The sequence below is a fragment of the Carassius gibelio genome, chromosome A24 (assembly GCF_023724105.1).
Source record: "Carassius gibelio isolate Cgi1373 ecotype wild population from Czech Republic chromosome A24, carGib1.2-hapl.c, whole genome shotgun sequence".
In the NCBI taxonomy this organism is placed as follows: Eukaryota; Metazoa; Chordata; class Actinopteri; order Cypriniformes; family Cyprinidae; genus Carassius; species Carassius gibelio.
Window position 1 is genome coordinate 23949948 of NC_068394.1, and position 24454 is coordinate 23974401.

The following is a 24454-nucleotide window of genomic DNA, read 5'->3' on the forward strand; positions in this document are numbered from 1 at the left end:
CTCTTGAAGCTCTTCAAGAGAATGTCAAGAGTGTGCAAAGCAGTAATCAAAGCAAACGGTGGCTACTTTGAAGAACCTAGAATGACATATTTTCAGTTGTTTCACACTTTTTTGTTATGTATATAATTCCATATATAATTCCACATGTGTTAATTCATATTTTAAATATAGCCACATATCTATGAAATTATGCATAGAGAAACTCGAAAGAATGAACTCAGAAACACAAACATGCGCCAACATCACATAAGCAGCACTCTGGGCACTCTTGTTTTTGGGAGGTGTTCATTTGCTCTGCCACAATACTTTAGGATCGATATTTTCACGTTCTGAAGGCTTCAAGTGCCAGTAAAACCAAGTAAAAATGCATATGCTTTTCCAAACAGCTGTAATTTTCGCTGCATTGCATGTAGGCGTTCTGCGCATGCGCAGTGTGAAACACAGGATGCTATAACAGGAAGAAGCTCCAGCGTATAAACTACCAAAATTCGTCTCTGTTTATCGAGCTTGGCATGAATGTATTTGAGAGTAACTGGGGTAAAACCTTAAGCTTCTTCTGTGTTTTCGTTGCGGCGGTCGCCGCTGTTTTTTACTATCTTGAGAATTCAGAGATCGACGAGACTTTCCTGACCTGAATAATTTGTCACACTGCGCATGCGTGAAATGCGTTAAAAATTTGACGTAATTAACAACAAACAACTAATTAACGCGCTATTTTTGACAGCCCTGATATATATATATATATATATATATATATATATATATATATATATATATATATATATATACAAGTAATAATCGATAATCGCTGGCTATTATTCGATTAGTAGTTAATAATCGCCCCCTCCCCTGCATGCACCCACGCACGCATAAACACACCCATAAAAAGAGAGAGTTTTATATATATATATATATATATATATATATATATATATATATATATATATATATATATCCCCTCTTAATGTCTCTTTCTCTATTATGACAGATATGTGTCTGTGTTTTAATCGATTGTGTCCATATATGGCTGCACATTCAGGCTATTGGAACATGCAGAGCAAATGTGCCATATAGAAACAGAGTGAGTATGAACTCAGAGAACAAATGACCAGAGGCAATATCTGTCCCTTATGGATTCATATGTAATGTAATTCCGCCTCTCACAATAGCAACTCACATTTACAATCACAAAAAGTGATCTGAATCACAGCTGTAAGTTCATTTTTGATCAGACTGCTAACAATGACTAGGGTTAGGTATCGTTTGAATTTAATTAATTTTCGATTCTGATTCTTATCAATTCCTAGTTTCGATTCCATAAAGATAAAAAATCCAATATAAAAAAGAATGCCAAATTTAGATGTCAAGTATTTATTCTGTGTCTTTTTACAAAGCATTCTGTTGCAGCTGAATAACACAAGCAAAAATCAGCAGCCTATAGAAACCTATTGGAATTTTAGCAATGCTTAAAAAAAAAAAATACCACAGCAAAACAACTAGATTTTAATTTAATGAAAATAAAATTGAAGACAAACAGTCAGTAATAAATTAGGAACAAACAAATCATTTAAAAGCATAAATAATACAACTAAATAATTAAACCAAATTTCAGGTAAAGAAACTGTAAAAATTAAAAAAAATAAAAAAAAATAAATAAATAATAAAAAAACACTTCATAGTTTTCTTTTCATAAATAAAATATAGATTAAAGTTTTTAAATATATTTAGTAAAGATCAATGAATGATTTTCTTTTGTTCATTCATTAACATTAATGACAGACAGCATGTTTATTAGGCTGCTGTCTCTTTACTACCGAACACACGCAGATCTAAAAATACTGTGTATGTTTTTGTTTTGTTTTTCTGTTTAGACAAAAACGCCTGTGTTTATGATTATATACTGACTTGGTTTTCTGCATACTGGTCAATACATATGACAAAGTCAATTTTGGCCCGCAACAACCTTTTTTACAGTGTGAATACATGGAATGGTCCGAGAATGGATTCAAACTGTGAATCCGCACCGCAACCGCCGACTGCTGTTCTCTGTGGACGCGCTTGCACTTCATGTGCGCTGCACTCAAACAGGGATACATTTTTCCATTCCTGCAATTAAAATATTAAATTATAATGTCCGGTTCTTGGAAATTTTTTTCAATACTTAACCCTAACAATGACTGCCATTGTTTGTCTATGAACAAAACACACACACACACACACACACACACACACACACACACACACACACACACATATATATATATATATATATATATATATATATATATATATATATATATATATATATATATTATTTCCTGCATGACTGATGTGAAAGTTAAATGTTTTTTGGATTAAATTATTGTCATTGCAAATGTCCGCTGCTTCAAATACTGCACCTTTACGCTGAATGTGTGTTAGTGACTGCTGTGTGTGTGTGTGTGTGTGTGTGTGTGTGTGTGTGTGTGTGTGTGTGTGTGTGTGTGTGTGTGTGTTGTATTGTGGTCGTTTTCAGGAGGAAGTTGAGCATGCAGATGGTTCAGGATGATAACAAGCAGAATGACAAAGAGCTCACTGTTATTTCTGCTGCTGCTTTCATGGGTTGAATGCTTTACTACCACTAAACATGACACACAGCAAGAATCCAGAGCAAAGTGTTTAATCAAATGTTTAATTTGGACTTGAGGGTGCTCATGTCATTGCAGTATAGTCATTGTGTTCTCACCATTTTTGCAACCATGTGTCAGCCAGGTAACAGAAACAAAGGTAAAAATATATAATAGATATCACTGACGTTCTTAAGAATGTAATGGCTTAAATCCAGATAAATTACATTCTGATATTAAGAAAAGTTTGAAGCAAAGTCCCAAATATGGATGAGAGTAGGAGTTATTTCATTTAAATTCTAAACCTTTAACATAATTTTGCTTCTCTGCTAACAATCAGATCATTTTAAGCCACTAAACTCCGGGAAAGTTTTCAATCGAAAGGTCCAGTAAGCAAATGCATTAAAACAATCTATCCAAAACAGTGCTGATATAAAGTAAACCAGGCTGATAACATCAGAGATTCCAGAGAGAACAGAGACTTGCATTGGAGTCATAAAGTAAGCACATGTGAGTCCGTTATAATAATGTGTGTATGAGTGCTCTTGATGCATTGGTCAGACAATGTGTTTATGCACAGACATTTCCGTACATTCACTGTTTCCATACACTTTCATGATAATGTTTTGATTTGGCTTGTGTAGGTTGTGTTTGGTTAGTCTGAATGGATCTGTGTACCATAGTAGAGTCTTTGGCTTCTCCATGTGGTCCTGTTCGTTATTGCAACTTGACTTCTCTAAAATGTAAAAAGAAAAAGCTGTTTGCTGTTGCACTGTACACATATTATTAGGGCTGAAACGATTCCTTGAGTAACTCAATAAAAAAAAAAAATGATCGCGGCAACTTCCTCTGCCTCAAAGACTCTTTTAATTTATTTTAAATCTCACGTCAGGTTCTTTCGCCATGATTTTTTTAAAGTGACACAATGCCTTTACGTCACCCACAAAGCGCAAGGAGACACAAGCGCTGCGTCCGAAATGGCATACTGCAAGGAGTCAGCAGTGTTTTGATTTGAGGACGCGGGCAAACGTACAGAGAACAGAGAACAGAGAAACGTGATGCTTGTGGTAATTTCAGCGTCTGCTGTCTCACTATATAAGGACATGAACACATGAACAATATCTCCAGAACTGCTCTGAGAATCACTTCATGAGCATCTGACCGTTTGATGTGAGTAAAACTAACATCACATCACATACCCAGAACTGTAAAGGTACGTCAACCTGTCAAAATAAAAGTCCGGTTTAGTTATTGCCGTTTAGTACCAAAAAGTTTTCTTAATTTTCAGTAATTAAAATATAAATTAAATTAATGTTTTATGTGTTTAATGTGCATCTCAGAAAATGCTTTATTTAAAACCCCAACTGAATGGCACTTAAATGCACTAAATTCATCTGTCAACTTTATTGTCATTGTTCACAGTACAAGTACAGACAGAGAAACAATGGGTAATAATTAAATGTTTATTTTTGATGTATGCATTGCATTCTATGCATTTAAATATTATTAAGCAAATCTCTGCGCCATCGTCACTCTTTATTAATAAGCGGGAGTTTTCGTACTGTGTGCGTGCGCTGCACTCATTGTGGTGTGTGTGTGTGTGACTGACAGACAGCCTCCACGGCGCGCATGAGAGATCTCGCAGATCTCACAGACAAAGGTCTTAATATTATCGCACATTAGAAATGTTAGGTGAGATAAAATGTGCACGATAACACTATTAAGCAAAAATACATAGTACATATATAAATGCTAAATCAGTACATTTCGTCATAAACACAACTAGCATCAGTTTACTGATGGGGATCGTGTCCAGTGTATCCATCACTGGGTTCTGTTGTCTTTTGTTGAATCGCTCCACTTGTGTCCGGTGTAGACCTGGCGTGCGTTTTTTTTTTTTTTTTTTTATGTTACAGCCCTGCTTGTTTTAATGTTTTATTAAATATCTGTATTGACTGCGTGGTCATATTATCGTATTATTTACTGCCATGCAACCTACAAAAGTAAAGATTGGCGAGTCGATCAACGAGCATTGCTGCAGGTTGATTTTCGGCGGATGTGCTGTGCTTGTGCTGCCACGGTCATATTTATTTCGTCGGGTGAAACATCTCTCTCACTGGCAGCAGAGTCTGTGAGCAGCAACAACTTCCCCTCTGCACGCACTGATACCAGAAACACACTCCGCCTTCACTCCGTGGATAAAGTATTTCAGTATGTTTGAAATTTTATGTTCATAACGTAGCCTATAAAAAAAATAAACAATAAAAATAAAAGGAGAGTTTCAAAGTGTCTTAGGCTATTGTGTGTAAACTTTTTTCCCTATCATATGCCAAACTAATAACATTGTAAGCATCACATCTTTGGTTATTTCTGCTGTGAAAATTTTGTTTGTGACGGAAAAACAGTACATTTGCATTATATTAAATTTTGAAATAATAACGGCTGGCCTAATAATGTTATAATGTACCCACAGGATATTTTTAGTTCCCTTCACTTTACAACAAATCTTTTAAATTTAACAAATTTATCAGACCAAAACAAGAATTAAAAAATATGTAATTCTAATGGATAAATATAATTGCAGTATATAATAATATAGGCTTATTTATAAAAATAAAAAAAAACTAATAATAATAATAATTTAAAGCTAAGCATAAGGTGGGCTTTCTCATTTGGAAGAAATCCAAACGTTTCCATATACGTGATTTTGCCCATTTGAAGCTTAACTATTATTCATGAGGTAAATATTCTTTGTAGTTCACGCGTGTTTCAGTATCGATGGAAAAAAATATAATTAATGATATGTCAAGGTGCTCACGCTGAATGGATGGTGAATGACTGCTGTTTCCAGTGAAAATGTGCGTGAGGCACCAGCACGATAAAACAGCTGAAACAAATAATACTTAATTTTTGGTCACACATAAGGCATAATTCAAAAATGCAAAGTGTTGGTAGTTGGTTCCTGAAAAATCAGGAATAATAACAGAGTTAATAATAATTATAGCTAAATGCTGGACCGTTCTCATTTTGCTCTGCATATGGACCCTGAAGATTTTTTTTTTTTAAACCAAGAATGAACCGAAGTGAAAATGAAATTAAAACATTAACCTTTATATATATATATATATATATATATATATATATATATATATATATATATATATATATATATATATATATATATATATATAAGCCTTAAGCCTTATATTTATTTACTGTTTAATAACAATAGCATGCATATGATCCTTTGTGTAAAGGTCTTCTTTTAATTTTTGATGAGTAGACTAGCATAAGACTATCCTACCTTTTGAAATTAACTCATTGTAATTTTTTTAATGTTTTTTTTTTTTTTTTTATGTTACAATGTTATATCCTAATGTTATTGTTGTTTTACTTCCTCCTTTTATCTCATTTTACAATTACAGTCATTTCGTAATCCGTCCCTTTGCGCCACCTGGCGGTAGTTTTGCAAATTATTTTGCGGCGGTACGCATGGCTGTCCACCTACTGTACTTGCATTTGACATGAAAATATACTGTAAAATATGTTGTTAATGCATTGCGGCCTACAGCTACAAATGTTAAAAGAGCAATATTCTGTAATTAGTTTGATTTTTTTGCTGTAGAAGCAGCAATTTGTAACTGTGTGCCTGAACTGATGTTCTACGTTTCATTTAGCAACCAAAACATTGTTTGAAGCTTATGTAAGTTTTATTTTTCACCAGATTATTCTTATCTGCTTGTCATACTGTTTAAGTGGTCAAAAAAAATGTGTAAGTTTTTGGGTGTGATATTAAGGAATGCTACTATTTAGATATGTGGCAGTATTACATTTTTGGTTATTAAATGTGTTAATAATTAGTTAATGTAACTATAAAATTAATTGAACATTGTGTAGACTATTAACAATATGCCTAGGAATAACTACTTACATGTGTCTCGTCCTAAAGCATTAAGCCATAATCAAAAATAACATAATTTTAGCTAATTGTATGATATAGTTTTGCATGTGATAAATTAAGTGATTGTGCCCAAGATATTAACAGCTCTCATATCAGTTAAAAACATATGATTTTTATTTAAACTCTGTGTGTAGGCATATGTTTGTGTGGAAGCTATTTGAATCAGGGTCTTACTCTTATGTAAAACAGATGTGGATGGGGCCAGCTGTTCTATTTTTAGCTGTTCTGTTTGGAGCTCTAGCGGGCTCAGGTCACGTGGTGTGGGTTTGATGAAAGCTAGGATCCCAGGGGCTCAGTAAACACGAGGGTCAGCAACAGGTGGACAGACTCCATCACAAAACACACTCACATTCATGTATCAGAGGAACTTCACACTGACAGACAGCTGATGGTGTTCCTAAAGGTTGTTTGAGTGCCATTGCATCATTTGACTGGAGTTGTGCGTGAATCTCTCTGCTGGAACATGCATGAGCGTCTTTGTGCATTATACGTAGAGCTGCTTACGAGGTGATTTTGTGTATATTTTTCCGACTAAGCGCTGACTAAGAGTGCAAGTGTGTGTATGCTTGCAATGCATTATTGACAATAAGGATGTGGTCTGATTAGTAGAACAGGCAAAATTTTAACCACTGATATAGTCAGAAACCCCCCTTGAAGATCCTTAGTGTCATGTACCGGTGTTGAACAACCGGATGATTCGGTTTATTTGTGTGTTTGTTTGTGTGTGTGTGTGTGTGTGTGTGTGTGTGTGTGTGTGTTTGTGTCTATGATAAAAAACAAGAAGTCGAGGAGTTCTGACTATTGACCCAACAGGGTTACCATAGTGATCCAGCTGCTCTCTTTGTCTGTTTGTCTGAACAGCTGTGTTGGTGTGTCCTGTAAATGTTTGCTTAGTGTCTGTAGTGTCAGTCTTGAAGCTGAGAAATAATTTATTTTAGAAAGACCATCAGTGTTTTAAATCAATTCAAGTACATGCTAGGGATGGGCGATATAGACTATATCACAAAATTTTCTGCCATTTATTGTGATAATATCAATTAATAGAATTCGTATGCATCCACTGAGTGACAAAAAAAGTTTCTTTATATAGAACTATTATATTTCCTATTTTTACCCAAAATAGGGTGTTTGTGAGCACACATGTAATTTATGTTTCATTCATACTGGAGGCCAGAGGGCGCCCTCATGCGTTAACTCCACATATGCATCATAGAAGTAATAGAACAGGCTCATACATGCAAAACTGTATCACACACATGCTATTCATTGCAGAGAACAATTTATGTTGCACTTTACAGCCCTGGCTGACCAAACCTGTAGAGGCAGCTCCTCATTTAGCCATTGTAGAGGCATAACTCCTCCTCAGTTTCACGTCCGTTTTCCACCATGTCACACTGCATGGTCACACACAGAAATATGTAGACAACAAGGTTTTATCATTGTTTTGTGGGAAACTAATTCTTATGGTGGGGAGAATTTTTACCGGTATATCGCAAATTAGAAGATATTGCCTGTCCTTAGTGAGAAACCAAAAATGCAAGCTCATGCAATGTTTATCTTGAGCTGCTTACTGAAATTCATGTTTAGTGAATCCTGACCTATGAATTTGCATATAGAGGACAAATAGAGGAACTAATCATGATGTGTGTTCTGTGCACAACACCCATAGCAGATAATTTTAATTATGTTTCATAGCAGTTTTATAAAGTTAACTTATGCATTGTAGCTGTGACTGTATTCACATTATAGGTCGGGTCACATTTATTTTTATAGCGCTTATACAGTACAGCTTCACAGTAATAAACAGATAATAAACTGTGTTAAAGGGTGGGTGAAATGCTATTTCATGCATACTGAGTTTTTTTACACTGTTAAAGAGTTGGATTCCCATGCTAAACATGGACAAAGTTTCAAAAATTAAGTTGTACGTTTGAAGGAGTATTTTTGTTCCAAAAATACATCTTCTGGTTTGTCACAAGTTTCGGAAAGTTTTTTTCGAGTATGGGTCTGTGTGACGTTAGATGGAGCGGTATTTCCTTATATGGGTCCCAAGGGCACTTCTCCCGGAAGAGCACGCGCTCCCGTATAGCAGAGCAGAGACATTCACTGATCAGAGTGAGAGACCGAAATGTCACAAAAGAAGTGTGTTTTTGGTTGCCAGGGCAAGACAACCCTGCACAGATTACCAAAAAAAAAACAGCATTAAGGGACCAGTGGATGGAGTTTATTTTTACAGAGCATCAATGGAGTTGTGCAAGTGTTTTTGTTTGTTCCCTGCATTTCGAAGATGCTTGTTTTACAAACAAGGCCCAGTTTGACGCCAGATTTGCGTATCGTTTATTTCTTAAGGATAATGCAGTCCCAACGAAAAAGGGTCACGATCGTGTGATGGAACCGTAGGCGGTGAGTAATACTCTGTGTTGTTAACTTAGCTATCGGCGCGTAAGCACATCAAGTTAAAACAATTCAGTTTGTTTTAGAATTTAGTCTAAAATGTTGCACTTTGCAACAGTTGATGTACATTTATAAAATGTCTGCCATTCAAAACAAGTAACTGTGATATCACAGCATTGTTTGCCTATGTAATTGGCAATTTTTCTTCCATTTAGACACACATTGAATTTGGTACTTCAGAGACCCAGTACTGTGTGTTGATTCTGATGTAAAGTAGACAACAATCAATAATGGTGCTTTCACACTAGCACTTTTGTTGTGCACCTGAATTCGAGCAAATCAAACTCTGGTTCAGACCAGGCAAACCAAGTGTGAGAGCACCCTACGTGTGGCAACTCTTGTAGCTGTTCGCGCACTGCAGTCTCCTTCAGGAAATGTACATGGTTTTATTCACTGCCTTGTTCCAGCTGTGAGCTCCAGCTCCAGTGTGAACAGTTTACCAAATACAGATTAACAGGGGTAGCGCCACTGATGATCACACATCGGTATACACAGTCATCATCAGTCTGTGCTCTTTACTGTCTCACCCTCTCTTTTTTGCTTTCTCTGTCTCACTATTTCCTGGCAGACCACAGAGTTTATGTGAAGAGAGACAAGACCATTTCACATCCTGACAGCTCTACTAAACACATGTAGACATGCACCTCTGCCTCTGTCTCTCTTATGCAAATACACACACACAAAAAAAAAAAATAGCTGTAGGACTGGTCATCGGATAAAAAGTGTAACAAACATCTGCACATGTAAATCGTGCTGTACAGAATTACAATCACATTTCACTCTTTTTGGACTTTTTGTAAAGATCAGTGGTTCTATTGTTTTTCTTAAGTTTTTATTAGGGCTGTAGCTATCGAATATTTTAGTAATCGAGTATTCTACCAAAAATTCTATCGATTAATCGAGTAATCGGATAAAATGTGCTTTTGCTTAATTAAAGTGCAATATTAATTATGCAAGAGAAAATAAGACTACTGGGTCTTGTCGCACGTTAACATGGACATTAATACGCACAAACACACACCGAGACTGTTTGGTTATACAAGAGTTTATTGTAATTATTGATCAGAGAGTGAATGAAATACCTGTAAACTGTGTATGTGTATTGTTCCCGTGTAGCGTTTGTCCCATGATTTTTAGAGTCCTGGTAAGAAACAATGGCAGGAATTATTGGTTCCGCTTAGAGTGGGAATCTACCATGTATTAATTGAGCGTGGGGGTTTCAGGGGCAATGTGGCCGAGTTGTTGCTGTTATTTCCTGTTTAATGTGAACAAATTAATAACATCAAAGTAGATTTATTAAGTAGAACATCATGCCAATATGTTTCTTTCAGACTCTGTATATTTAAGGGAACATGTGTAAAGTGTTTTCTGTGAGTTTGTTCCTCCACATGTGGTAATGGTGCTGGCCACTAGTATAAATGTGAATGTCTTTATAATGGAAGGTAGTCTGTGTTTGTTTCTGCAGTGGAGAGTGTGGCCTGAGGGTTACAGGTATTTTATTCGCTCTCTGATCAATAATTACAATAAATTCTTGTATAACCAAACAGTCTCAGTGTATGTTTGTACGTATTAACGTCCATGTTGAACGTGCGGTCCCTCCGTGACACTCACAGGCATCTTAAAATGAACAACTAAGTTTCCTTTTTTAGAATTTTTTTATTTTTATTTTTTAAATGCAAAGAATGCAATGCATACATCAAAAATAACCATTAAATTATTACCCATTGTTTCTCTGTCTGTACTTGTACTGTGAACAATGACAAGAAAGTTGACAGATGAATTAAGTGCATTTAAGTGCCATTCAGTTGGGGTTTTAAATAAAGCATTTTCTGAGATGCACATTAACCCTCTGGAGTCTACGGGTATTTTTGGGGCCTGGAGAAGTTTTGCCATGCCCTGACATTTGTGCTTTTTTCAGTTTCTTATAAATATCTAAATGGGTAAAGTCTAATCTCACTGTAATCAGCACAAACTTGGCTATAATAACATGTGAAATGCATGTATGTATATTATTGTGTTTTTGAGAGAAAAAAATATTATGCATGGTTAGTGAAAAACTAAAAATGTTAAATCACTTGAATAAGGCCATAAAACACATAATGAACTTTGGTTCCACAGACTTTTGAGAATTGGAGCTTTTAGCCTAGAAATTTTCTTTCTAAATGATGTGAAAATCATCTTGTTTACTCGCTTACAGAAAACAATATATTGAATTAAAATTTCTAAGACACTTTTTGTTGGTAAAAGTCATATGCGAATAGGCGTCAACTATCATGAATATCATTGAGATTTACACCTGAGAAGACAAAGGCCCGCATAATGAGCTGCATAATGAGCCTCTCAGTCAGCTGTGTCACTGAGGGGGAAGAGTTACAAGAAAGAATGTGAGGACAAAATAAATCTATATAATTTTATGTTTGTAGTTTATTAAGAATGTATTTAATTATCCCACAACATAATTTAATATCCACTTGGGGGAGCAGTTAAACAGTTTATTAGGAACAATCAAAGCTGACTTTCAAACAAATTTTTTGCATCATTATTCCAGTCACACAATCCTTCAGAAATCCTTTTAACAAACTTATAAAAAAAAAAAAAAAAAAAAAAAACATTTATTGTTATTATTATATTATCTTATATTATAATAACTGTTATATTATAATAATTGGTCTAAAATAACCTAGCATCATCTTCAAAAACATAAATTTCCTTTGTCTATATATATATATATATATATATATATATATATATATATATATATATATATATATATATATATATATATATATATATATACACACACAAACACACACACACACACATACATTTTTGTAAATTATATGGTAAATATTAATGTAATTGTAAGCAAACTAGAGTTTAACAAAAAGGTAATTCGGCCCACACAAGGGGGCATTTTCTCAGATACGGCCCTCAACCTTAAATGAGTTTGACACCTCTGGGTTAAAACCTCTATTTTTTTTTTCTTCAGAATTTTGCAGAAGAAGATTACTAGTCATCCAGTTTTTTATATCAACTATGCATTCAGTGAGTTATGCAAATGTGTATGTTTCATTGGTCCGCAAAGAAATGTAGAGCTGAGTATCATCAGCATAACAGGGGAAGCTAAGGCAATGTTTATTTATGATATCTCCCAAGGGTAACGTGAAGTGTGAAAAGCAACAGTCCTTGTTGTACTGAGCCTTGTGGCACTCCATATTGTACTTGTGATCAGTATGCTATCTCGTCATTACTGCTACAAACTGATAACAGTCAGATAAGTAAGATTTGAACCATGATAATGGAATTCCACTAATGCCAACCTTAATTTGCAGTCTACTCTGCCAAAGAGTAAGAATGTTTTGATCGACGGTGTCAAAATTAAATTAATTCAAATTAAATAATAATAAAAAATATTATACTGTGCATAATAGCACCAAAATAAAATAAAAAATTACAACTATGCTAAGTCGCGTTGTGTTCTCCATGCGTTTTCAATGACGTAAGGTGACTGCAAACGCACCTGGGTTCGATACAACTATTGAGTGTGAAAGCAGGCCAACATTGCGGGTGGTGCAGGGAACAATCGCGCTCTGGTTGGACCGCAGCAAACGAGCCCAGTGTGAAAGCCCCCTTAAATCCTCAGAGAGATCATTTCTCTCCAAAAAGGAACATAGCTGAGCTCATAGTTCTTTGTCGATTGTCTGACCCCACCCTTCTTATCTCATTATAGTTTCAGTTACTTCACCTGTGTCTCCCTCGTTATTGTTTGCCTCCTTATTTATTACCATAGTGTCTGCAGTCCTGTGCTGTTTTGTTGTTTATGTTGGTGTGTCCTGTGGTGTATGTTAGATGTTCCTGTTGCCTTGCCTTGCCGTGGCATACTGTTCCCTGTCCTTGCCTGCCTGCCTGCTGTTTTTCCTCCTCTGGGTAGTTTTTTGTTTGTTTGTTTGTTTGTTTATTGTGTTTAATAAAGAGCCCATTCATCCTACAGTTGAGCCCTCGCTTCTTCCACTCACCCATCCCGTGACAGATTTGATATCGGTCTGTAATTAACTAATTTTCCGGGATCAAGTTGTGGTTTAATGGGAGGCTTAATAACTGCCAATTTGAAGGTTTTAAGGACATATTCTAATGGTATTGATTAATTATTTTTCAGAAGATGAGCTATGACTTCTGAAAGAAAGCTTAGATGGATCGGTTGAGGTCGCAAGGTTATAATTTTACGTCTAATAGTATCGATCTTGGAAGTAAAGAAGTTCATAAAGTCATTGCTGCTGTGCTGTTGAGAAAGGTCTGCATGTGTTGATACTTTTTTTTTTCTTCTGTAATTTAGCCACTGTATTGAATACATGCCTGGGGTTGTGTTTGTTCTCTTCTAAGAGAGACAAAAAGTAAGCAGATATAGCAGTTTTTTGTTTTTTTTGGGTTTTCTGTAAGTAGAAGCAGATGTTTGCTTGATTAATGAGGATAGGTCACCCATTCAGTTGATAATTAAATGGCTAGTTAAAGATGTAAAGGGAACTGAACTACTATAGTATTAATTAAAAATAAATTGACATTAGGAATTCTCCTCATGTTTCTATGCGTGTAAACAAAATTCAGCAGCAAATGAAGACTGATGCCAGGATGTGGTTTTTCCAAAAAAATTGTTTAACTTCGAATTTAGTTTAATGAGAAATAATTGAAGTCACATAAATCACTTATATTACACTGCTCATTTATATCACATTCCTCACTTACATTACACTGCTCCCTACTATCCATATGCATCTTTGCTCTTTCGTGTTTTTTCACCTTCTCTGAGAGATAATGCATTTCGGTGACACCTAGTGTTGTCACGGTACCAAAATTTCAGTATTCGGTACCGATACCAGTGAAAATCCACAGTTCTAGTTACCAATTACAGTACCAAAGAAAAACACAAAAATATGCTAATAAAAAAAAACACATTTTATCACCAAAAATAAACCCAGTGCCATTCTTTATACTTATTTACAATTGTGTTTAAAGTTTTTCTACAAGTAATATAATTATGAAAAACATTGTTAAACAAATTTCACCCAAATTTAATTTGTCTTTTAATGAATGAAATTTAAACATTTTATGTTTTGACAGATAAAGGGGATTTGCTATTAAAATGAAAACATGGAAGAAATATAGTGTGATTTATTTCTTTAAAGTTTTATTATTATTTTTTCAACAGTAGTAGCAGTATCACATAATAATAATAGTAATATTTCAAGCACAATGCCTTTATGTAAAAATGAACTTATTTTGACAGGTTGCCGTGAATACCTTTAAACTGACACTGGTTTTACTCAAATGAAATAGTAAAATGCTTGTGAAGTGACTCAGAACAGTTCTGGTGATGTTGTTTATGTATATATATATATATATCCATATTGAGAGCTTCAGTCTATGCAACCCTCTACGGGACACCTTGGCAATTTAATCGCCATTGGCTAGTAAATACTCGTAGTAAAAAACTAGTAGTTTACTCGCCAGACTGTTATATAATTAGAACTTTAGTAATTAGAAGTAAACTTGATAACCATGTTTAAATGCATATTAGTCATTTAATTGGACATTTTAACTGGAATGGGAAAAAAAAGAGGGGGGGGGGGGGACTAACAAAAATACTGATAAGGTAATATTGATACGAATTCTAATAATAAGAACTATAAAACACACCAAAGATTACTAAGGATTAATGAGCTGCTGGATTCATAAATATTCATGAAGGAACTGATTTGCCAAAATCAAAATGGACGATAATAGGTGAGCGTCAGCCAATAGTATTGCCGTTTGCGCTTTAACTCCACACACTAACATTATCTGAAAACCCAGCTGTTCTTATAAGCTGAAGACTTCCTTAGGAACGCCACTATTTTGACAGGAAAATACAACAAAGAATATTGTTTAAAGGCAGCGCGTCAATTCTCTCTCAGTCCCTGCATGTGTGTGAGAGAAAGCGACGGCGATTTTTGCGCCTTCACACTAGAGTTTACGGTACATTAAACACAGGTGCACTGTGCATTCATTTAAATGAACTGAAGAAGAAAAAAAAAATCACAGATCGCCTGATGGAGAGTGAAACTCTGAAGTGCTCTGTCACAGATTGTTCGGTAAGTGAACATATATCTGAGCTAAACTTATACTTAGCCTCCAACTCACACACTGGCAAGTAAAATCTGAGAATTTATTAGCCATTGGCTAATATTAGACATAATTTAGTCGCCAGAATGAAGATTTAGTCGCATATGCGAGTGATTTACTCGCAATGTAGAGGGTTGCTATGTAGTAAACAAAGCAGCACATCTCTGCCATTCATTCATTCACACAGAGACGTGCAGAACATGCAGGATTCAGATTTCAACCAACTTTTGCAGCTTAACATTTACAGATACTGATCCATATGGAGACTTGATTCATTTATGTTAACTTTGATAAATTCCGTGACTGTCCACATTAAAATGTAAGTTTAATTTTCATAACTGGATTTTGAGATTCCGTCCGTGTTTTCTCCTTCGCAGAAATCATAGCGCTGTATGCGTCAAGAACCAGGTTGACCAGGTTAACGGTACCACCGGTACTTAAAGAAACCTGGTACCATAACATTTTGATTTTTTTTAGTACCGAATTGGTACCGAAGTCCGGGTTGGTACCGGGTCTTTTGACAACACTAGTGTCACCTGTAGTTGTCCATGCAATATCCGTCACGCTCTCACGATGGAACAAAATGCAGCGGTAAATTAGCAGAATAAAGTGTCAGCTACGTCGCAGCCTATTAAGTCAAGTGAAGTCACCTTTATTTATATAACGCTTTAAACACAATACATTGTGTCAAAGCAACTGAACAACATTCATTAGGAAAACTGTCACTAATGCAGAATGATAGTTAAGGCAGTTCATCATTGAATTCAGTGATGTCATCTCTGTTCAGTTAAATAGTGTCTGTGCATTTATTTGCAATCAAGTCAACGATATCGCTGTAGATTAAGTGACCCCAACTAAGCAAGCCAGAGGCGACATCGGCAAGGAACCGAAACTCCATCGGTGACAGAATGGAGAAAAAAAACCTTGGGAGAAACCAGGCTCAGTTGGGGGGCCAGTTCTCCTCTGACCAGACGAAACCAGTAGTTCAATTCCAGGCTGTAGCAAAGTCAGATTGTGCAGAAGAATCATCTGTTTCCTGTGGTCTTGTCCTGGTGCTCCTCTGAGACAAGGTCTTTACAGGGGATCTGTATCTGGGGCTCTAGTTGTCCTGGTCTCCGCTGTCTTTCAGGGCAGTAGAGGTCCTTTCTAGGTGCTGATCCACCATCTGGTCTGGATACGTACTGGATCCGGGTGACTGCAGTGACCCTCTGATCTGGATACAGACTGGATCTGGTGGCTACGGTGACCTCGGAATAAGAGAGAAACAGACAAATATTAGCGTAGATGCCATTCTTCTAATGATGTAGCAAGTACATAGGGTGTTGTGGGAAGTGTTCCCGGTTCCGGTTTAACTAGTTATTACAGCCTAAAAATCCTTTAACAGATTTGGATATTTAAAACATATTAGTATGTTATGTGTAAGCCAGGTTAAAGAGATGGGTCTTTAATATAGATTTAAACTGCAAGAGTGTGTCTGCCTCCCAAACAATGTTAGGTAGGTTATTCCAGAGTTTAGGCGCCAAATAGGAAAAGAGTCTGCCACCCGCAGTTGATTTTGATATTCTAGGTATTATCAAATTGAAATCAGTGATTATTGCTAAATAACTGAACGAGATTTAAAATATATTTAAGATAAAAACTATGACAAACAAATAATTTTGATTTTCGTCATCTCTACAAATATAATGTAATTAATTAGGCTACAAATATATCCAGTGCATTTTTATTTTATAAAGACCATTTCATTATTTGTCTGTGATTTAAAAATTAACACACAAAGATACTTTTTCTTTTTTTGCTACTTTATTCAACGGCTTTTTTTTAACAAAACATTGTCTTCCAGTAAAACTTTAGCAGCATATTTTGATCCAGCGGTGAAACTTAGTTTTTAAAAGATAAGAAAAAAGTTCAAAGTTTAACCAAACAACTATTATAAGGTATAAAACAGAGACCAAATAGCCTAGATATTTTAACTATGGCTAAAACTCAAAACTAAAACAATAATATTATAAAAAAAAAAAAAGGATATTAAATTTACCACGACCGGTGAAACATTCAAATGTCTATTCAAATACATAATGCGGTCTACATGCTCAGATGAGAGCCGAGTGCGCAGCCTGTTCACATTTAGTGGAATAAATTTGCTCCGCTGGAACAGATGTTGCAGGAACAGCCAGGCACCACTGGACAAGTAAACCTTCTCTGTCCCTGAAACTAATGGGCAGCACATCTTTCACCACCATTTCAGCGAATAGCTTTGTCGTCTTCTCAGTTCTGCCTGCGTTGCATAGGTCTTACGGCAAGTGATTCAGTGCTCGTCTGAGTTGCCGCTCTGTTATTGCCAGATATTTTATATACAAATTTTAGATGATAGCGCATTGTATTTGTTGTAGATTTGTGTGAAAGCTTGGCGCTGCACAGCTTACCCTGAACTGTTTTTTCATCGTTCTTCTCAAAGGGAAGCCAGCCATCACTACGTGACTTTTGAGGCCATTATTATGTCTTCTTACGTCTTTTGAGGCGTCAAGTGGGAAGCTAACCACTGTTGCACATCGCTATTTAGAGGCAGCACAAACAGAGAACAGTGAAAGCTAGCGTAAGACTGTGGTTGAATGTAAAAGTGAAAATAAAAATCCCTCCCTTCCCTTTACGCCCTAATGGAGAAATCACCACCGAAATTCCTTTAGTTTCGTTTTCTTCCATTTTCAGTCTTATTTAAATGTAAAGGAGCAACTGTATCTTAAGTACAAGAAAAGAGTGAGTTAATAGTTTCTGTTACACCAAGTTTTTTATGATGAGGAATTGAGACAAGTTAGGAAGATTATTGTTACAAAGCTTTATTTTGTGGTAGAAGTGATGGTTCTACCATATTTGTAACAAGCAGTTGAACTTGCAGCGTTATGGAGTATACAAGAGACTAAAAAAAAAAACTGCAGTCGCATTTAACCCTTTGGAGTCGATTAATGTGTTTATGCGTTATGAGGCATTTTCTCCTGATAACCCCAAAAATAACTTAAATTACACTTTCAGTTTTGATTGAACAGATAAGAGCAATACATCAAACGAATCTGTAAAGGGTCTACTTTTTTGTATACAGACATAATAACAAGAAAACTTTGTGCATTTATAAAATAAAGATGACAAACAAGGTGTGCTGTCTGCAGCCTTTGTCTGCGGTGATTTTCATTTACAAACACGTCATTAAAATGAACTGTAACTCATTGAATACTCAAAGAAGAGACATGAGATATATATATCTATAGAAAGCCTGACATGTATACTTTTAAACTAAACAAGTGCTGCTGAAAACAAATATTATGTGATAAAGTAATCCATATGAAAACAATGCGATGTCCATTTTTCACATCTCCCTTCATTATATCTAATGTGACCATGCCCACGTGCTGAACGTGCATTTGAGATTATAATGTTTTACTGAAGCGCGTGGCTTCAATACGCCCATACAACAGAAAACGAAGCAGCGAGACTGTTCAAGTTTTTTTTTTTTTTTTTTTTTTACTGTTTGCTTCGCGATGAGAGGAATATGACATATTTCACCCCAAAAAGATGTGATGTGGATAACCTCAGGATTTGAGATTTGGATTTCCTCAGAAAGAAAAAAAAATGAAGCGCTTTATTCAGCAGAGATCATAGACATGAGAAAAGTATCTTTTTATTTATTTATGTACTTGTACTAGTTTTCACTTAACGTGTAAACATTTGACTAGTTAGACTTTTTCCAAACTATAATTCTTGACTAAATGTATAATCAAGTGAAACAGTTTCAATAACAATATACACTACTGCTGTGACAGTATATATGACAATATAAATTCCTTACCTACTTTTTTATTATGAGATTTTTGTTCTGTCGCTGTCATTCTGTTGCACCGCGGAGCTTCTGTCAAGAAAAGAAATTCCTCGTATGTGTAAACATACCTGGCAATAAATAATAATAATTGCAATAAATGTTTTTTGTTGTTGTTGTTGTTTGTAGAAAAACAGATTGTTAAAAGGATTTCTGAAGGATTGTGTGACTGGAGTAATGATGCAAAAAATTCAGCTTTGAAAGTCAGCTTGGATTATTCCTAATAAGCTGTTTAACTGCACCCGCAAGTGAATATTAAATTATGTTGTGGGATAATTAAATATATTCTAAATAAACTACAAACATAAAAGTATATACATTTATTTAAAAACTCTAGGCTACAAGCTCCAGTTCTAAAAAGTCCTGGGAAACAATATTATGTATGTGTTTTATAGCCTTATTCAAGTGATTTAACATTTTTAGTTTTTCACTTACCACGCATAACTTTTTTTTTTTTTCAATCATGTACATACATGCTGCTCACATATTATTATATCACAGCTGATTACAGTGAGATTAGACTTTAGCCATTTAGATGTTTATAAGCAACTGAATAAAGAGCATTTGTGTATATTTTGACACAAATGTGTATATATATATATATATATATATGTGTGTGTGTGTGTGTGTGTGTGTGTGTGTGTGTGTGTGTATTGTGACATTGTGTATATCACTCCTTAAAATATAAAAATGTGCAAAATTTGCGTGGCGCACATGATGCTGAGCGCGATAATTCGTATTTGTCTACATTTTTTCTTTATTATAAATCTTGTTTGGTTTTGTTTTGTATAATTGCATGTAAAAATTTATTAACATTGTGATACATATGCAAAATGTGAAACTGCAATCTTATTCACAGCCTATAGGATTTTACAATTATGTGTGCAATAATATTTAACTTAACCTGCTTTGTATCTTTATTTTTTAATGCAAAAGAGATTTATTAAAACAATTGTTTTAGATTTATATGCATCCGTTTGATCAAGAACAACTAATGAGCGATGAATTGGAGCGGCATCGGCCATTAGATGATTTTAAAATGTCAAATAATCAATTCAGTTTATAACTGCATCTGTCTCTGTTGTAGATTTGTGATTTATTTTTCATGCAGATCCAATACTGTAACCTACAAGAAATGTGCTCTATTACTATTCATATTCAAATGTCAGTGCGGAGTATTATTAATGTGCATGCATGACAGGAAGAAAACATTAGTCTATTAATAAATAATTAAAATATATTGAGGCTCATTATGGGTTAGGCTTAGACTTTGCCTAAACCTGCTCTAAGTTTGGAATGCTCATCAGACACTAGAGCAAGTGATCTACACCTTTATTTCAACCTCAAAAAGCTATACAGAACTACCCCCAAACCCCAGCCACCTCCAGCTGGACTGAATTCAGTCCACACTACTTGTTGCTTAGTGTAAAATGGACATGGTCTAATTTCTAAAAGAAAACAAAATGGTGTAACATAAACTAGCGAACTGCAGAATGCACACATCTGTATTAATCATTTTATATATTATTTTATTATTATCTAAAAAAAAAAAAAAACACCACAATCCGTGATTTCTAAAATCACTGTCTACCTTCTACCACTGGACTATGGATTGACTTGATAAACTAAACTTTCCTTTTCCATTGCATGTTTGACATTGACAAACTATTATTTTTTTTTATTTTTATTTTTATTATATGGATTAGTTATTATTTAACACGTTTTAATTCATACAAAGGAACAATAAAAAAGTAAATAGTAGATAGTAAATTTCTTAATTCATGGATAACATTTTTGCCATGTCATGGGCTCTGTATAAGGGAATAAAATGTAAAAAAAAAAAAAGGGCAGATAACAAATACATGTGTTACCTGCTGAAATAAATAAGCAAATGATTAATTGTAAGTTTCATGATTTGTGACTAATGTGACTTTAATGCCAAAATATGTGTTTTTGTGTCATAATGCACATATCCCTAAATGTAATCTAAACATTCCAAGTTAATACCCTACTTTTTGTACAGTTTTTATTATTTCATTTCACAGTTTTAGACTTCTATTTTTAGAACTCTTGATTTCATTTTTTTTTTTTTTTTTTTTTTTTTAATGGTGTGAGTCAGAGTAAATTTTCATTCAAATAAAAGTCTCATGAACATGCAGTCTTCTACACATAGATATGTTTGCTTGTACAGTGGACAGTGGTGGATTTTTATACACGGGGTGGCCAGGGAACTATGGTCCATCGACCATGGAAGAAAATCAGTGTAACTCCAACCTGGCATAAAAAAAAATTATGAAAAAAATAATAAATCCTATGATTGCTGATTACTTCACATTATACCACATTAGCTATACATTCCTACCATAACTTCAAATGTTAGAAACTTACTTCTATAATCTCATTAACCAGTGGTTGGAGCAGAAGATCTAACATTAACTTGTAGGCTACAGTGAATTTTGTAAATGTGGCTCAGGAAACCTAAGACATCAATTACTTCAAACATTGCTGACTATTTTTAAGTTCAGCCAGGATTAAGAATTCAGGAATAATTAACAAGTCTGCGATTACAACCAGTCAAACATTTTTAAGCAAAAAGATGAAATGTTTTTTTAAAGAATATTCTGCTAACCAAGCCTGCATTTATTTGATCCAAATTACAGCAAGAGCAGTAATATTGTGAAATAATTTTACCATTTAAAATAACTGCTTTCTATTTTAACATATTTTAAAATGTAATTTATTCCTGTGATTTCAAACCTGAATTTTTAGCATCATTATTCAAGTCACATGATCCCTCAGAAATCATTCTAATATTCACTACTAAAAAGTAAATTTATTATTATTATGATTATTATTATTATTATGTTGAAAACAGATGATATTTTTTTCAGGTTAAGAAGACTATCTGAAATATAAATATTTGTGTAGATTAGAAATGTCTTTTGATCAATTTAAAGCAAAGTTCAGTTCAGCTCCATCAATGAAAAGTTACAATTATACACATATTTTTACTCTAATGATCAGATCACATTTCTCAGAGAAGGGACAGAGCCGTGTGGAATAATGGTAAAAAAAATGTGAAAAAGTTTTTTTTTTTGTTTTTTTGTTTTTTAAACAAAGCATTAACACGTTAGACTGCAGCCCATAAACACAATCAAGCTTAGAAAAACAATAAACCACTCCTTTAATGACAGGGTGTCCACGGGGTCTTGAAAAGTATTAAAAGTTGATCAAATAATTTAGAGAAAATTAAGGCTCTTAAAAAGTATTAAAAAGCATTAAATGCTATTTTCCAAGGTATTACATTTAGTATCATCTTTTCATTATGTATATTTGTCCAAACAGAGGGGTACTGTTTAGTTTATGGAATTCCGCAAGATTTGACATCATCTGTTACAGCGCTCAATGTAGTGCTGGATGATTATGGCCTAAAGTCAAAACCTCGATTAATTGAACATTTTACCTCGATTACGATTAATAAATGGTTATTTTGTTTCTGTTTAGTTTTTTTGCCCTCATAGTTCACTTACAAGGATTGTACTGTAAACGGGGCCATAGTTGGGGTTTGTAGGGCCCCGTTTCAGGTTGTACCAGTGGGCCCTGTTTGAAAGTGTTTCATTTGTATGTTCGTTCTGTTTATTTGTTTATCAACATGCCCACCACGTTACAGAATGCAACGCGGCGCCCAAGCTGCGATTACTTAAGGCGCGGTCACTTTAAGAGACAATGAATGCATCCAATATAATACACATATGATTTTTTCTCAACTTTTTTCTTTAACTTAAGACATAACTGACAGTTTTTTCGAACATACTATCCAAGACGGGTATGTTCACATATTTTTTATGTATTTATCGGTACAAGAGCAAAAACAGACAAATTCGGTGTTCAAGTGTTTTGAGATGCCCCTATCTGCATGAGCCCTGAACACCAGAACACCGCGGTGCTGAAGTGGGCTCTACACATCCTTTTCTGTTTGTTTAAACTGCGATTTGTTTTTGTTCGTTGAGGTGCAGGAGGAACTTAAAGGAGAACTTTGCAAACGTGAGACGTGTTCTCCTTTAAGGCTCTGTCTCCGCGTGCGCACCAAGCACAGCGCGAGTAACCAGCTACTCAATTCAGCTTTTCTGTGTCTTGTGTTTGAATGCTTTAAAGTCTTTTGAATGGTTACAATTGCAAGTGACAAGGCTTAATAACACATGAAAATGATACGCTTTGGTGTCGGCATGCAGCAGCGTTCTGTCAAATGTCCTGAGCGTCTTTTTAGACCGGCCTTAGTCAGACGGTTGAGATCAACTATTAAAGGTGGGATATTTTTTCCTATTGAAAGAACGATCATAGCTCACTATCAGCAGTTATTTTATCCATGTTCGTAACATTTCTTACATATTATTGCTCGGTGTAAAAGATAAATAAAGATTACAGCTAAACAGTACCAGTATGAGTGATTGCGTGTGTGAATTAGTCTCTATATTATTGTGAAGCTGGGGGTTGTAAATAGCCTAGTTCCTTCAAACGTAGAAAAATATGCTATAATAGGTTTTGCGATTCTAAGATACTTTAGTGATAAATCACGGGACAGCGTTGACAACTGTGTTCCTCTGTGTGCGCGATCTTCACAACTATGAGTTTTCGTGCCACAATGTAGCTGCGCGAACATGGTAGCTCGATATAATAATAAACATCCAATCGTCTAATCGCTTGAACGTCCAAACCATAAAGCAAATACAACTGACAAAGTTTAGTGAAGACTCGAGGCTCACCGCTCGCGCGGCAACACTATGTGTTGAACCGGCGTTCACTTTCGTGTTTTGCTTTTATGGCACTGGCTGGCATAATCATGTGGCTACACATGCTTTTAAGGGGGAAGTATTAACAGGAAATAACCGACATGGGAAAATTACGTCGGTTAGAGGTTCCAAATTTTGGTTTCGATTACTTTTCGATTAATCGTCTAGCCCTAGCTCAATGACTGACTGCGCTGCTGCGGGATAACGCGGGGCTTTGAAATGTTGGTTTGAAATGGTTTGAAATGCTGCATAAATTACATTTGGTTGAAATGTTTGCACTGAAACATTTTGCATTCTACCTGTAATAAAACTGTGCTAAATGTTTTGGGCCACACTAATAGGAAGCATTTATTTATATAACAGTGACTGTAAAATATGTGTTTTAGAGATGGAAATTAAATTTGTAGATTTGGGACATAGAAATTGCGCTACTGTAGGCTGTTTTTTTTATTATTTAATAATTTTTTTTACTGGCATGGGCTTGAGATGCACAATTAAAATGATGTAATAGTTGTGATCATTACTTTACCTTCCATGATCATTCAGACATGATCAGGTGCAGTGTTACTGACATTCTGTCAAGTCTACATCAAATTAGTGCTGCAACGACATGTCGACG

General features: G+C 34.9%; 1 protein-coding gene across 2 annotated transcripts in view; it reads left to right on the forward strand.

The window, feature by feature from the left end:
• LOC127946379 (guanine nucleotide-binding protein G(olf) subunit alpha) overlaps nucleotides 1–24454 on the forward strand; it is a 312100-nt gene that overhangs the window by 87386 nt on the left and 200260 nt on the right. The gene's annotated exons all lie outside the window — the stretch shown is intronic.